The sequence below is a fragment of the Astatotilapia calliptera genome, chromosome 3 (genome assembly GCF_964374335.1).
Source record: "Astatotilapia calliptera chromosome 3, fAstCal68.1, whole genome shotgun sequence".
Taxonomy (NCBI): Eukaryota; Metazoa; Chordata; class Actinopteri; order Cichliformes; family Cichlidae; genus Astatotilapia; species Astatotilapia calliptera.
The window spans coordinates 30,721,311-30,735,682 of record NC_137424.1 but is presented as its reverse complement, the minus strand read 5'-3'; the positions used below and the strand labels follow the sequence as shown (position 1 = coordinate 30,735,682).

Here is a 14,372-nt window from a genome sequence, read left to right as displayed (position 1 = left end):
TGTGCCATGCGCTTGTGAAGTGGCTGTTTGGTCTCTCCAATGTAGAGGTCTGGGCATTCCCCGCTACACTGTACAGCATACACCACATTGTTAAGTCTGTGTATTGGAGTGGTTCACCTGACTTCTTTATGAACGACTTAAAGAAGTCCAGATGCTTTTAAATCCAAGCTCCTTAGACTTAGACTTGACCTGGATGACTGAGAACCTTCACAGACATGAAGGAAAGTGATCGTGCCTCAGAGATAAACAGCATGTGTTTGCATGCTAATTTATCAGCTAACACTGGAAAACTTAGTTAGCAAGCTGCATCCGCGCTAATTACAGTTAAAAAAATTACTCACCAAACCCAAGGCACAAACCACTTGTAGCACACAGTGTACTATGTTATTTACAATAATACTGCCACATAAATCCCAACACCACAAACGGTGAACCTGCCCGCTTGATGACAAGAAATGACATGAACCAAGGTCGGGAAATACAGGTTGATATAATTCCTAACATTCGTCTCCACAAACTTATTAGAAAGGACCTGTATTCACAACCGCAAGTTTCAAACGCTTTTCACACCTGACGTTAACTTTATTAATTTCAGTGGGAAAGGCATTGCTTGGAGAATGCATAGGTTTGTTTTCGCAGATTGAGCTAACCAGAGACCGAATCCCAGTGCCTCGTTAGTTGTTCCTGCCGTACACATGACGAACCACATGTGATCACATTGGAGCAGTGCTTGCAGGTTAATGCTATGCTTTGGTGTAAGTAGAATTTACATGCTTGGTAATGGGATTTATCTGCTGCTTTATGCAAAGCTTTTTCTGTTGTGGACTTCGGAGGTTGATTCTGATAACTGCTGAAGCCTGACCTGCACAGAAACGGAGCTTGGAGCTAGTTCTCTCCTCAGCTGAATGAATTTGTGTTCTTTTCAATTCTTCAAAGCTGCATACGTCTGTACGTCTGTGGGCCGCCTATACCTCCAACTGACTCCTGCTCTTTGGCCCAGGTTTATGTAACTCCACAGAGACAGAGGATAGGTGGGGCAGGCTGTGTTTCACTGATATGACTGCTGAACACTGAATCAGGCTGTTATTGTAACTACTTTATTATTTTCCCTCCGGTGTGTGACCTTGCTGCTTCCTTCTTCCCTCGTTCCCTGAAACACCCATCTCACACTCAGTCACACTCTTGTGTTCTACAACTTTTGCTGCCTTTGCAAACATTAAAGAAACATTATTCTGTCCCTTAAACATGGGTCTCTTCTACTTTAATGTTCCTCACAGCTTCATTCAAACAGTCCTGTTCCTCTCCCTGTGAAAATGATCCAGAGTACTTGCAGACATTTGTGATTGTAAATGTGCGTAACTCTATCACATTGGCTGTCTAATCAATCAGCTTGGGATGAGCTTGAGGGACCTTAAAGAATCAGGCTCACAGAGTTTATGCTCTTGCTTCACCTGAGCAGTGTCCATACTACCAAAATATACAATCTCAGCCAGCTTTTCTATCAAACTGTTGTTATCATCATCAATAATATAATCTGAATCTATTTTTGGTCAATTTTTTAGGCCCTATATACCTCGAACACCTTGAAATGTCAATATTGACATAGATTAGCAGTTAAGACTGAAGAAGTAGGGTAGGTTGTCGGTAAATTTCAAGGTCAGTATTTCAATACCTGCGTCCCATCTTTCAGCTGCACATAAACTGCATGTATAAAACAGAACAATGTGTGTGTGACTTAAAGAATAAAGTGTTTTGTCAGTGTTTTGATTGGTCAGTAAGTCCAGAATGCACTAACTAAATGTTTGGGTTTTGTTTGACAGCTATGTTCTGGCGGACGCATTATGGTTGTCATGGTTACAGGGTGACGCTCTCTCTGTGATTGTGTGTTTCCTGGGTGAGAGAGCGTGTCACTACCCGATCCGAACCAGATACCCGATCGGTACCACACATGTGCGAATGGTGTCTACTTCCGGTCAAAGCCTTTTACGATAGTTATGGGTCAGAGTATCTGTTAAGATGTTAAGAATAATAAGTATCTCTTAAAATGTTTGCAATAATGAAGCATTTCAATATAATGTAGACAAAAATGAAAAATAAAAAGATAGTTACGGATCAGGATTCCCCGATCCTTACTGCGCATGTGCAAAGTCGGACCGTACAAATCGGGTCTACCCGATCCGTACTGCGCATGTGCAGATTTTTTCTTCTTCTTCTGTTTGATTTAATAGCAGTTTACTCCCCAGTGTACGAAGATACCGCCACCTGCTGACCGAGCAAATGAACCGTATTGTAAACTTAAGTAGCGTCATTACAAATGCATGTTTAATTTGATTTAGTGATAGTCAAGTGTGTTTATGCTTGTCTGTGTGGAGAGGATTGTTGGAATAGTGATAATGATGTCCACTATCACTGTCAATTGTCAGTAAACACTTATTCTGGCTGATGAATCTTCACGTGGCGCGGTCAATGTATTTTACAGCGCTTGAGGCCGAAATTCTGATGGCAGCATATACCGATAACATGCAAATTCCGCGGAAAAAAGTAACACAGCCACAGCTGCAAAAGAAAGAGAGCATGCATGGCAAAACATAGCCGACAGAGTCAATGCGTGAGTGTTAATATAAACATTGATCTAGGGATTTCCACCCATTTAACACGTTATTTTATCATATGTTATTTTATTTGTTATTTTATACATTTTATTTTGTGATGTGATGTGAGCGCAGGTGCAACCCAACAGGCCCCAAACGTTCCTGGCAGCAAGTAAAAATGAAATATAAAAATATAGTCCAAACAGGTAAGGTGTAATTGTATTATGAGCCATAGTGCTTGGTCTGTTTGTCCGATGTAAATCAATTGCAGTTAGAGGCTACATTAATTTTCTTTCTGTAAGCACTTATTGAAATTATCTGAGCACATTACAAGTACATATTTGCGTACTCTGTATGCTCAAATGTGACCCGTTATAGCCAACAGAAAAAAAGCGGAGGCCTGAAAAACAGGTGGGGGTCCTCCACCACCACCACTCACAGAGGCTGAGCAGTTGGCCCTCAGCCAAAACAGTGGGCGCCCTGTGGCCGAAGGCATCTCTGCGGGGACATCCTCTGAGTCAATAACCCCGCAAGACACAAGTGCCTACATAGGGGGTGAATTCAAAATAATACATGATGTGCATACATCCTTTCTTCACAGTCACCTTCGCAGTGCTGCTCATTCATTTGATAAACTCTTTACCATAATGGATTATTTTGTAGTGAAGTTATTTTCCTACTGATTTTGCCTTGCCTCAGTCTTGGTTGTCTTTGAGAGCATAATGACAATGAAGTGTAAGGTGATTGGTATGTTTGTTAATTGCCATTTGGTCCCTTGTAAGTCATAAGTGACCTGTATGAACCTCATATTCTATCAGTTGATGGTGGTGGTGTACTGCATCTGGTGCAGCCTCCTGTTGAGCCAGACCAACATGCAGTTGTGAGTAATACTCCACAGATTATATGAGTTTACAGTAGAACAGCAATGTTGTTAATTTCTTTACTACAGGAAAATAATGAAGAAACATTGACAGCTGTTACAGAGGAGGAAGCAACAGAGACACTTTATGAGGTGTACATCTTTTAATACTTTGTGTACAGGAAACACAGGTGACCAATAAAGCCAGTTGAACAAAAAATCAGTTTATTCTTCTTTCAACATGTTGAGGTGATGGGTCAAAAGAAATGATTGTGACATATGGTGTCTCTGACTGCGCTTCCATCTTGTATGTCCGTGCGAGGGTCAGGATGTTCATGGTTTGGATCACTGCTGCTGTTTGGTTCAGAAGGACAGTGTTCTCCTCTAATTGTGGCAATGTTGTGAAGAATCACACATGCCACAATAATGTCACATGCCCTTTCTGGGGTGACCCTGAGTCTTTGCAGGCACTGGAACCGGGCCTTAAGCATTCCGATAGTCATTTCAATTCTGGCTCTTGTCCTGCAATTAGCCAGATTATATCGCTGCTGTGGGCCCGGTTCAGGGTCAGGGTAAGGGGTAAGCAAATAGGGTAAACATGGATACCCCCTATCACCAAGCAAGTAGCCAGTGAACTCTCCTAAGACAGAAGGATACACTTCAGTTCAAATGTCCCTGAAGCAATTGGTCTTTATATATTTTAAAGTATTCTCAACTCACCATGTCCAAATTTTGTGCTCAGTGTACATTCACGGAATATTTGTGAGTCATGGACAGAGCCTGGCCACTTGGCTTCCACATTTGTGATAATGTTGGCAGCATCATGATCTTCACAGTGCAGAGAACACAAATTAGCATCCATTACTATAATGGAATAATTTGTTAGTTTGAAATGCTACAGGGAACTATGTACCTGTACATTAATGCTGTGGAAAGACTTCCTGTTCACATAGTCTCCTTCATTTACTGAAGGAGCAATGATTGGAATGTGAGTGCCATCTATACAGCCAATCACGCCTGGGAACCCTGAAAATAAATGTAAAATTTAAGTAGTAGTCCAAGTATCACCACACCATAAATTAAGTTTTGGTCATCCTGATACCTGCAATTTTGTGGCATCCTTCTTTGATAAATCTTGTGGGTCTATGACCGGGGAACACCACAAACGAGTGCAGGAGACGTTTCAGTGCAACTGTAACATTCCTGACTGCCCGACAGACGGTAGCCTTGGAAACGTGCTCAGCGTCACCAATATTATACAGAAAGCTCCCGTTTGCAAAAAACCGAAGTGCAATACAAATAATATGCAATGAACTGAGAGCATGTCCGCGATGTGTCACATGCGTAATATTAGGCCTGAGGATGTTATCCAAATAACTTATAGATTGTGCTGAGAAACGGTAACGTTCACACAGAAAATCATCAGGAAATGATAAAATGTCCAAACGCGCTCTGATCACTCTCTCCCGGCGGAGAGCTCTGCGGAGAATTTGGGCTTCACGATCTACTGGCTCTTCAAGGAAGGGGCACGCCATGTCTGACACTTCCTACTGTCAGGTTTCTGACAAAGAGGCGGAGACAGTCAGGGTTAGTTGTAGTAAACCTGCTAGGGGGCAGGTTAGCTTCACGGAGTGTGTCGTCATAGTGACTCACTCAGGCTTCAGCTGAACTCGCTTTGTGAAACCGAAAACCCAGAGTTTTTGTTAACTCAGGGTATACTTACTCAGTTTTTCCACTAAACCGGCTTCCTGAAACAGGGCCCAGAATTAGAATGAAAACAACAGAATTAACATGAAAACGACGGAATTTGAATGAAAACAACAGAATTTGAGAACAAACAATGGAATTTAAAATGAAAACAATAGAATTAGATTGAAAACAATAGAATTTGATTAAAAACCAAAGAATTTGAATGAAAACAACGGAATTTCAATGAAAAGAACGGAACTAGAATTAAATGAATAGAATTTGAATGAAAACAACGGAATTAGAATGTACAGAACAGAGTTTGAATGAAAACAACGAAATTAGAATGAACAGAACAGAATTTGAATGAAAACAATGGAACTTGAATGAAAACAATGGAGGTTTAAAACAAACAACAGAATTAGAATGAAAACAACAGAATTAACATGAAAACGATGGAATTTGAATGAAAACAACAGAATTTGAGAACAAACAATGGAATTTGAATCAAAAGAATGGAAATAGAATGAAAAGAACAGAATTTGAATGAAAACAACGGAATTTGAATGAAAACAACAGAATTAGAATGAAAACGACAGAATTAACATGAAAACGACAGAATTTTAATGAAACGAACAGGATTTGAGAACAAACAATGGAATTTGAATGAACAGAACAGAATTTGAATGAAAACAATGGAACTTCAATTAAAACAACAGAATTAAAATGACGGAATTAGAATGAAAACAACAGAATTTGAGAACAAACAATGGATTGTGAAGAAAAAGAGTAGAATTAGAATGAAAACAAATGCATGTGAATGAAAACAACGGAATTTCAATGAAAAGAACGGAATTAGAATGAAATGAATAGAATTTGAATGAAAACAATGGAATTAGAATGAACAGAACATAATTTGAATGAAAACAACAGAATTTGAATGAAAACAACGGAGGTTTAAAACAAACAACCGAATTAGAATGAAAACAACAGAATTAACATGAAAACGACGGAATTTGAATGAAAACAACAGAATTTGAGAACAAACAATGGAATTTGAATGAAAACAATAGAATTTGATTAAAAACGAAAGCATTTGAATGAAAACAACGGAATTTCAATGAAAAGAACGGAACTAGAATTAAATGAATAGAATTTGAATGAAAACAACGGAATTAGAATGTACAGAACAGAGTTTGAATGAAAGCAACAGAATTCTAAAACAAACAATGGAATTTGAATGAAAAGAACAGGATTTGAATGAAAACAACGGAATTAGAATGAACAGAACAAAATTTGAATGAAAACAACGGAATTAGAATGAAATGAATAGAATTTGAATGAAAACAATGGAATTAGAATGAACAGAACAGAGTTTGAATGAAAACAATGGAACTTGAATGAAAACAACAGAATTAAAATAAAAATGACGGAATTTGAATGAAAACAACAGAATTTGAGAACAAACAATGGAATTTGAATAAAAAGAGTAGAATTCGAATGAAAACAAAAGCATTTGAATGAAAAATGGAATTTCAATGAAAAGAAAGGAATTAGAATGAAATGAATAGAATTTGAATGAAAACAACGGAATTAGAATGAACAGAACAGAATTAACATGAAAATGACAGAATTTGAATGAAAACAACAGAATTTGAGAACAAACAATGGAATTTGAATCAAAACAATGGAAATAGAATGAAAAGAACAGAATTGTAATGAAAACAACGGAATTTGAATGAAAACAACAGAATTAGAAGGAAAAAAACAGAATTAACATGAAAACGACAGAATTTTAATGAAACGAACAGAATTTGAGAGCAAACAATGGAATTTGAATGAAAACAATAGAATTAGATTGAAAACAATAGAATTTGATTAAAAACCAAAGCATTTGAATGAAAACAATGGAATTTCAATGAAAAGAACGGAACTAGAATTAAATGAATAGAATTTGAATGAAAACAACGGAATTAGAATGTACAGAACAGAGTTTGAATGAAAACAACGAAATTAGAATGAACAGAACATAATTTGAATGAAAACAATGGAACTTGAATGAAAACAATGGAGGTTTAAAACAAACAACAGAATTAGAATGAAAACAACAGAATTTACATGAAAACGACGGAATTTGAATGAAAACAACAGAATTTGAGAACAAACAATGGAATTTGAATCAAAACAATGTAAATAGAATGAAAAGAACAGAATTTGAATGAAAACAACGGAATTTGAATGAAAACAACAGAATTAGAATGAAAACGACAGAATTAACATGAAAACGACAGAATTTGAATGAAACGAACAGGATTTGAGAACAAACAATGGAATTTGAATGAACAGAACAGAATTTGAATGAAAACAATGGAATTTGAATCAAAACAATGGAAATAGAATGAAAAGAACAGAATTTGAATGAAAACAATGGGATTTGAATGAAAACAACAGAATTTGATCAAAAACAAAATAATTTGCATGAAAACAACAGAATTAGAATGTACAGCACAGAGTTTGAATGAAAGCAACAGAATTCTAAAACAAACAATAGAATTTGAATAAAAAGACTAGAATTAGAATGAAAACAAAAGCATTTGAATGAAAACAACGGAATTTCAATGAAACGAACAGAATTTGAGAACAAATAATGGAATTTGAATGAAACAACAGAATTTGAAAGAAAAGAACAGAATTTGATCAAAAACCAAAGCATTTGAATGAAAACAATGGAATTTCAATGAAAAGAACGGAACTAGAATTAAATGAATAGAATTTGAATGAAAACAACGGAATTAGAATGTACAGAACAGAGTTTGAATGAAAACAATGAAATTAGAATGAACTGAACAGAATTTGAATCAAAACAATGGAACTTAAAATGAAAATGACGGAATTTGAATCAAAACAACAGAATTTGAGAACAAACAATGGAATTTGAATAAAAAGAGTAGAATTAGAATGAAAACAAAAGCATTTGAATGAAAACAACGGAATTTCAATGAAAAGAACGGAATTAGAATGAAATGAATAGAATTTGAATGAAAACAACAGAATTAGAATGAACAGAACAGAATTTGAATGAAAACAACAGAATTTGAATGAAAACAATGGAAGTTTAAAACAAACAACAGAATTAGAATGAAAACAGCAGAATTAAAATGAAAATGACGGAATTTGAATGAAAACAACAGAATTTGATCAAAAACAAAATAATTTGCATGAAAACAACAGAATTACAATGAAAACAACGGAATTTGAATGAAAACAACGAAATTAGAATGTACAGCACAGAGTTTGAATGAAAGCAACAGAATTCTAAAACAAACAATAGAATTTGAATAAAAAGAGTAGAATTAGAATGAAAACAAAAGCATTTGAAGGAAAACAACGGGATTTCAATGAAACGAACAGAATTTGAGAACAAATAATGGAATTTGAATGAAACAACAGAATTTGAAAGAAAAGAACAGAATTTGATCAAAAACCAAAGAATTTGAACGAAAACAACGGAATTAAGCCTCCACATTGTGAGTACGTTGACCATATGACCAAGATACAGCCAGAGGTTGCACATACTATTAACTTCTCCTCAGCAGCTGCCCCAAAAATTGCTCTAGATGAAAACATAAACACATCATCTGCAGTGAAAGGCAAAAGAAGCCGTCCGCAAAAAAGGCAAATTCCACTTGCTACTCTGGAAGAGTTGTCACCGATAAGCTACTCCATTAACAGAACATAGTTCTGCTGCATCACACATTAGGATGTTAGGGTAAGCTTTATTTTAATCGAAAACATTTCACTTAAAAATGACAGCAATAATACAGATTGAGTGGGGTTTTTTTGGGGTTTTTTTTTTTTTTAAAAAGCATATTCACACAAGATATTCTGTCCAAACAAATAGCTAATTGAAGGGTGGATGTGTGAAGAATTCCAGCCACAGATTATAGAGGGGGCAGATAGTGATGACTGTTGGAAAAGTAAAGTCTGATGTACTATATATTTGTATAGCCCCTTAATGACCCCTTTATTAAACTTTTTAAAATTCAAATTAAAAAATTACATTCATTCTTACTGGAAAGATCCCAACAGTCCCAAACCCAGGGACTCTGATCTGTAACATGATGAGTGGCTTCAGAGCCTGTTACTGACACGTGTCTGTCTGCTTATATTTATTGGTCTCTGCATCCATGTGAAAGTCAGAAAGCTGAACAATAGGTTAGAAATTTAAAAGTATCTTATCTGAGTGAAGGGATGAAAAGACTGTCTGAAGTAAAAAAGGATTGCTTCAGACCTGTACTGGCTCATGATAACCCAGTAGAGGTTGCCACGTTGCCAAGTAAGCCAAAGTAAAGAATTCTACAGGTTCGATCTGGGTCTCCTGCAGGGTTGTTTATGCACTGAGGAAACCTGGACTCATCAAAAATGACAAACTACTGGTAAAATATTAAAGTGGCAAACAGAAAAAGAAACAGCTACCTGCTGTTGCTAACAAACAACAGACCAGATCACATTCTAATACTAAGCTAGTAGCAAAGATCATTGGACCTTGAAAGATGTTAAAGCTCAGTGCATCTTGATCCTAAATCAAACAGGCAAAATTTGATTTTCATAATGTTATAAAACCAATGATGAGCAATTGGACTTTTAGCACTCATCCTTTGAACATATATGTATATTCTTTGCCCTAAGAATCTTTACTGTGACAAGTGAGGCTTGGAGCTGTTTAGAAGTCTTTTTGGGGGGTTTTCTGACCTCTTGCATGTACTCTTGGAGTCATTATGGTAGCCCGGCCACTCCTGTGAAAGTTCGCCACTGTTACAGGTTTCCTCCATTTGTGAATAATGGTTCTTACTGTGGTTCACTGAGGTCCCACAGCCTTATAAATGGCTTTTTAAGCCTTTCCAGAATAATGGATTTCAATGACTTAAATTCGCAGACAATTTCTATTCAAACAAAACACTATATAGCGAAAAGTGTTCACACTTTGCACGAATCATTAAATTCAGGTGTTCCGATGACTTCCATGGTCACAGGTGTATTAAACCAAGCACCTAGACATGCAGACTGCTTCTACAAGCATTTGTGGAAGAATCCTAGGAGCTTAGTGAATTCCTTTGGGAAACCGTGAAACAAAATTTCCTTGCTACTAAATACTCCACAGTGAGCTGTTAGTGGTATTGTAACAAAGTGGAAGTGATAAGGAACAACAGCAGCTGGGAGGCTGGTGGCAGGCCATGTAAAATCACAGACTGGGGTCAACGGATGCTGAGGTGCATATAGCACAGAGTTCATCAAATGTTTTTATTGACTATGTGTTACTAGGTAAATTGAGTTGATAATCGGCCCGAGTTAGTTTCCGAACATTTGCTTATTGACTATGGGATTAAAACAAAAACCAGTCTGAAACGTAAGTATTTCGGCAGTGACTCAGTAACTATTAAACTTTTAATGTATTAGCGTTCACTGAGGTTACAAGTCTGATTATTTGTTTCTGTCTATTATTTCTTCCAGGAAATGTCCGGTCTTTCCATCCCTCTGATTCTGACACTGCTCTGCTTCCTGCTTCTCAGCCCCCCTCCATGTAGCAGCAGCAACATTCTGGTAGTCCCTGTCGATGGTAGCCACTGGATAAACATGAAACTTATCCTTGAACAGTTACACTCCAGGGGCCACAACATCACAGTTCTGCGTTCTGCAAAGAGCTGGTACATCCCTAATAACTCTTCCATTTATACTTCTATTAATATAAGCACGGTTGTGGATGAGTCAGACATTAACTACTACAACAAAATGTTACAAGATGTTATGGAATGTCGCACTTATCCTACATTTATACGCACGCTCTGCCAACAGTACTTGATCACGTCCGTGTTAGATCAGGGTCACAAGATCTGGGCCAGATCAGTTGCTACAATAATAGAAGACACAGTATTTATTCAGAAGCTACAGGATACCAAGTTTGATTTAATGTTAACTGACCCTGGTATGACAATAGGGATGCTTCTTGCAACTTACCTCGAGCTGCCTATAGTTTTTAATGTGCGCTGGATTAATACTGGAGAAGGTCATTTCACCATAGCTCCCTCTCCTATCTCATATGTCCCTGTGTCAGCTAGTGAGCTCCATGATCAGATGGACTTTCTGGAAAGAATCAAAAATATGCTGAATTATCTTTATAATGTCATTGAACAGCACTTGATCATAAATCCTGCCTACTCAGACCTGCTCCAACGACACTTCCCTCCAGGTACTGATTTGCTGTCTTTACAGCGTAGAGCTGATATCTGGCTGTTCAGGGCAGATTTTGTCTTTGAGTTCCCTCGGCCCACAATACCAAATGTAGTATATATAGGGGGCTTCCACTGCAAAAAGGCCCAACCCCTTCCTGCTGAGCTGGAAGCATTCATGCAAAGCTCCGGAGATCACGGGGTGGTTTTCATTTCTCTGGGGACATTTATATCAGCCCTACCTCGGAAGGTCACAGAGGCCATCGCTGCTGCTTTTGCTGAGCTCCCTCAGAAGGTGATTTGGCATTTTGTGGGTGAAAAACCTTCATCTCTCGGAAACAACACCCTGCTGTTGGAGTGGCTACCTCAGAGCGACCTCCTGGGACACCCCAAGACTCGTGCCTTTGTGGCCCATGGAGGCACCAATGGCATGTATGAAGCCATCTACCACAGTGTTCCTGTTGTGGGCCTCCCACTCCTCCTTGACCAGTTTGACAACTTACCAGTTTGACAACTGACCAAAGAAGACTTCCTGGGCGCTCTCAAGGATGTTCTTGAGAATCCCTCTTTCCACACTAACATGCAGCGTCTGTCCCAGCTACACCGTGACAAGCCAATGACTCCAATGGACACTGCCATTTTTTGGATTGAATATGTCATCAGGAACAAAGGAGCACCTCACCTACAGTCAGCAGGTTTTCATCTGCCTTGGTATTCCTACTTCTGTCTGGATGTGGCTGCTTTAACCATAGCCATAACTGGAATTTTCATCTGGGCTGTGGTCTTTGTCTGTAGGCTCCTCTGCTGCCGGAGGTCAAAGAGAAAAATGAAACCAGAGTAAATGAGCCAAACATGATGCAGTCTTTGCAACGTTTAGCTTGACAGAGTCAGTGTCACATGATTAGTCTTTACAATAATTTCTCCCAAAATTTTTCTCCAAAGAAGATGTAAATCATTGCAATTAGAACTGCATTTGCTAGAGATTTCGAAAAAGTTACCCCAAAAGAGATTTGTCATTCAGGGGGAATACTTTTACTTCATATAGGCACCATATAGTACAACATGGTTTTTGATATGATATCAAAGGTCAGGAAATTTGTTTTCGATCCATTATTTGTTTGTTGTAATAATGCTTCTTGGTTGATTGTCAGAGAAGGTGCACTCCATAAGCTCAGCTCTGCTGCTAAACCTACAAATGCATTAAGGGAAAATAAACAGCCTTTCCAACACATACGATATATTGACAGGAAGCATCGTTACAACAATGAAATAATTGACTAAACACAAATTTCTTTACTTTTTTTGCTAACTTTATTACAATTAGCTACAAATGTGCTTTAACTGTTTGAAAGAGCTCCCTTTCACTCCCTTTAGGCCAAATTTATTCTGATTGGCTGCCCCCCATAAACAGTAAGTTTAAACAATAAATGGGAGGAAGAAAGTTTTTGGCTCATTGGACTTACTTGCACATGCTGTCCTGGTTATTTGATGGGTTGGCCATGTTTAATATGGCCAGCCAGCAATGACTACAAGGAAAGCAAAAGAGGTGAACTCTTTTCAAGCCTTGAAGCTTTTTTGAGCTTTTTGACATAGTTTTAAGCTGAGGTTTAGAGGATGGGTGTGAGCGTGTTACATTTGGCATAAACTGCAGTTGGTGTGAAATTGATATTCTATCTTTGAGTCACAGCTCAGAGAAATGCAAGATCACAGGTTATGACATACAAACTGTGAGTTTACAATGCATGAAACAGAACTTACAGAGAACTGTACTCTAAAAACAAGATGTTAACCTTCAATAAAAGACCATGTAAAACCAATGGTATCGGGTTTTTTTGTATTCATGTGATGTTTGCTTGTGTCTTGATGCATGTTCAATCATCCAGGTAAGGAAATCCCAAAAGGTTGAGTCTGTTCATCTCCTTTGGGTCGACCATCTCTGTGATCCTCAAAAGACGCTGGCCAGTCTTTCAATGATGAGAATGTACACATCTTGGACAGGGAGGAACACTGGTTTGAATAAAGACGGGGGCCTAAGGGTATATCTTTCACTATCTTACAATGCTTTGATTGCAGCCATTCCCCAACTCTCTGTGATTGGTTCTCAAGGCCTTAGATTTAATAACAATTGATCATTTATGAAACTGACTGATCTTCTTTCTTCTCCTTGGTTATTTCTTATAAATGTTGATGTACATGAGCAAATTATGATATTTACTGAACAGTCAAAATACTGCACTTATTTTGTATTAGATTGTAGTGTGGCAATTGTGGGATTGTTTACTTCAGGGCTGCAAACAGCACAAAGGTGGTCAGTGTCTGTTCAGTTGTTTTTTTTTTTTGAGATGCTAAATTTGGAAATAACCTCTGACCAAGTCAGGAAGAGACTCACACATTAGTAAAAAAAAAACAAACCCAAAAAACGTGTTCGGTAGATGGAGATGAACATGTGTCAGCATAAAACTGTTCTTTAACACTTTATGGGTCTCTATTGTGTGGAGGAGAATCTTCAGGGAAAAAGAAAAACCAAAATCATATAAAGTGGCATTTGAAATAGTTTTTATTCTTTGCAAAATGGCTAAACACACCATTATGTCCAGAGTACATAATTCAATTCAATTCAGTTTTATTTATACAGCACCAAATCACAACAACAGTCGCCTCAAGGCATTTTATATTGTAAGGTAGACCCTACAATAATACATAAAGATAAAAAAAAATGAAAAATCATATGACCCCCCCATGAGCAAGAACTTTGGCGACAGTGGGAAGGAAAAACTCCCTTTTTACAGGAAGAAGCCTCCTGCAGAACCAGGCTCAGGGAGGGGCGGCCATCTGCTGCTACTGGTTGGGGTGAGAGAAGGAAGACAGGATAAATACATGCTGTGGAAGAGAGACAGAGAATAATAACAGGTACAATTCAATGCAGAGAGGTCTATTAACACATGTTGAGTGAGAAAGGTGACTGAAAAGGAAAAACTCAATCCATCATGGGAATCCCCCAGCAGCCTA

General features: G+C 37.8%; 1 pseudogene; it reads left to right on the top strand.

Annotated features, from left to right (window-relative positions):
• The first annotated feature begins 10,650 nt into the window (after positions 1-10,650).
• On the top strand, positions 10,651-13,204 carry LOC113011955 (UDP-glucuronosyltransferase 1-2 pseudogene; annotated as a pseudogene).
• The last annotated feature ends 1,168 nt before the right edge of the window (positions 13,205-14,372 follow it).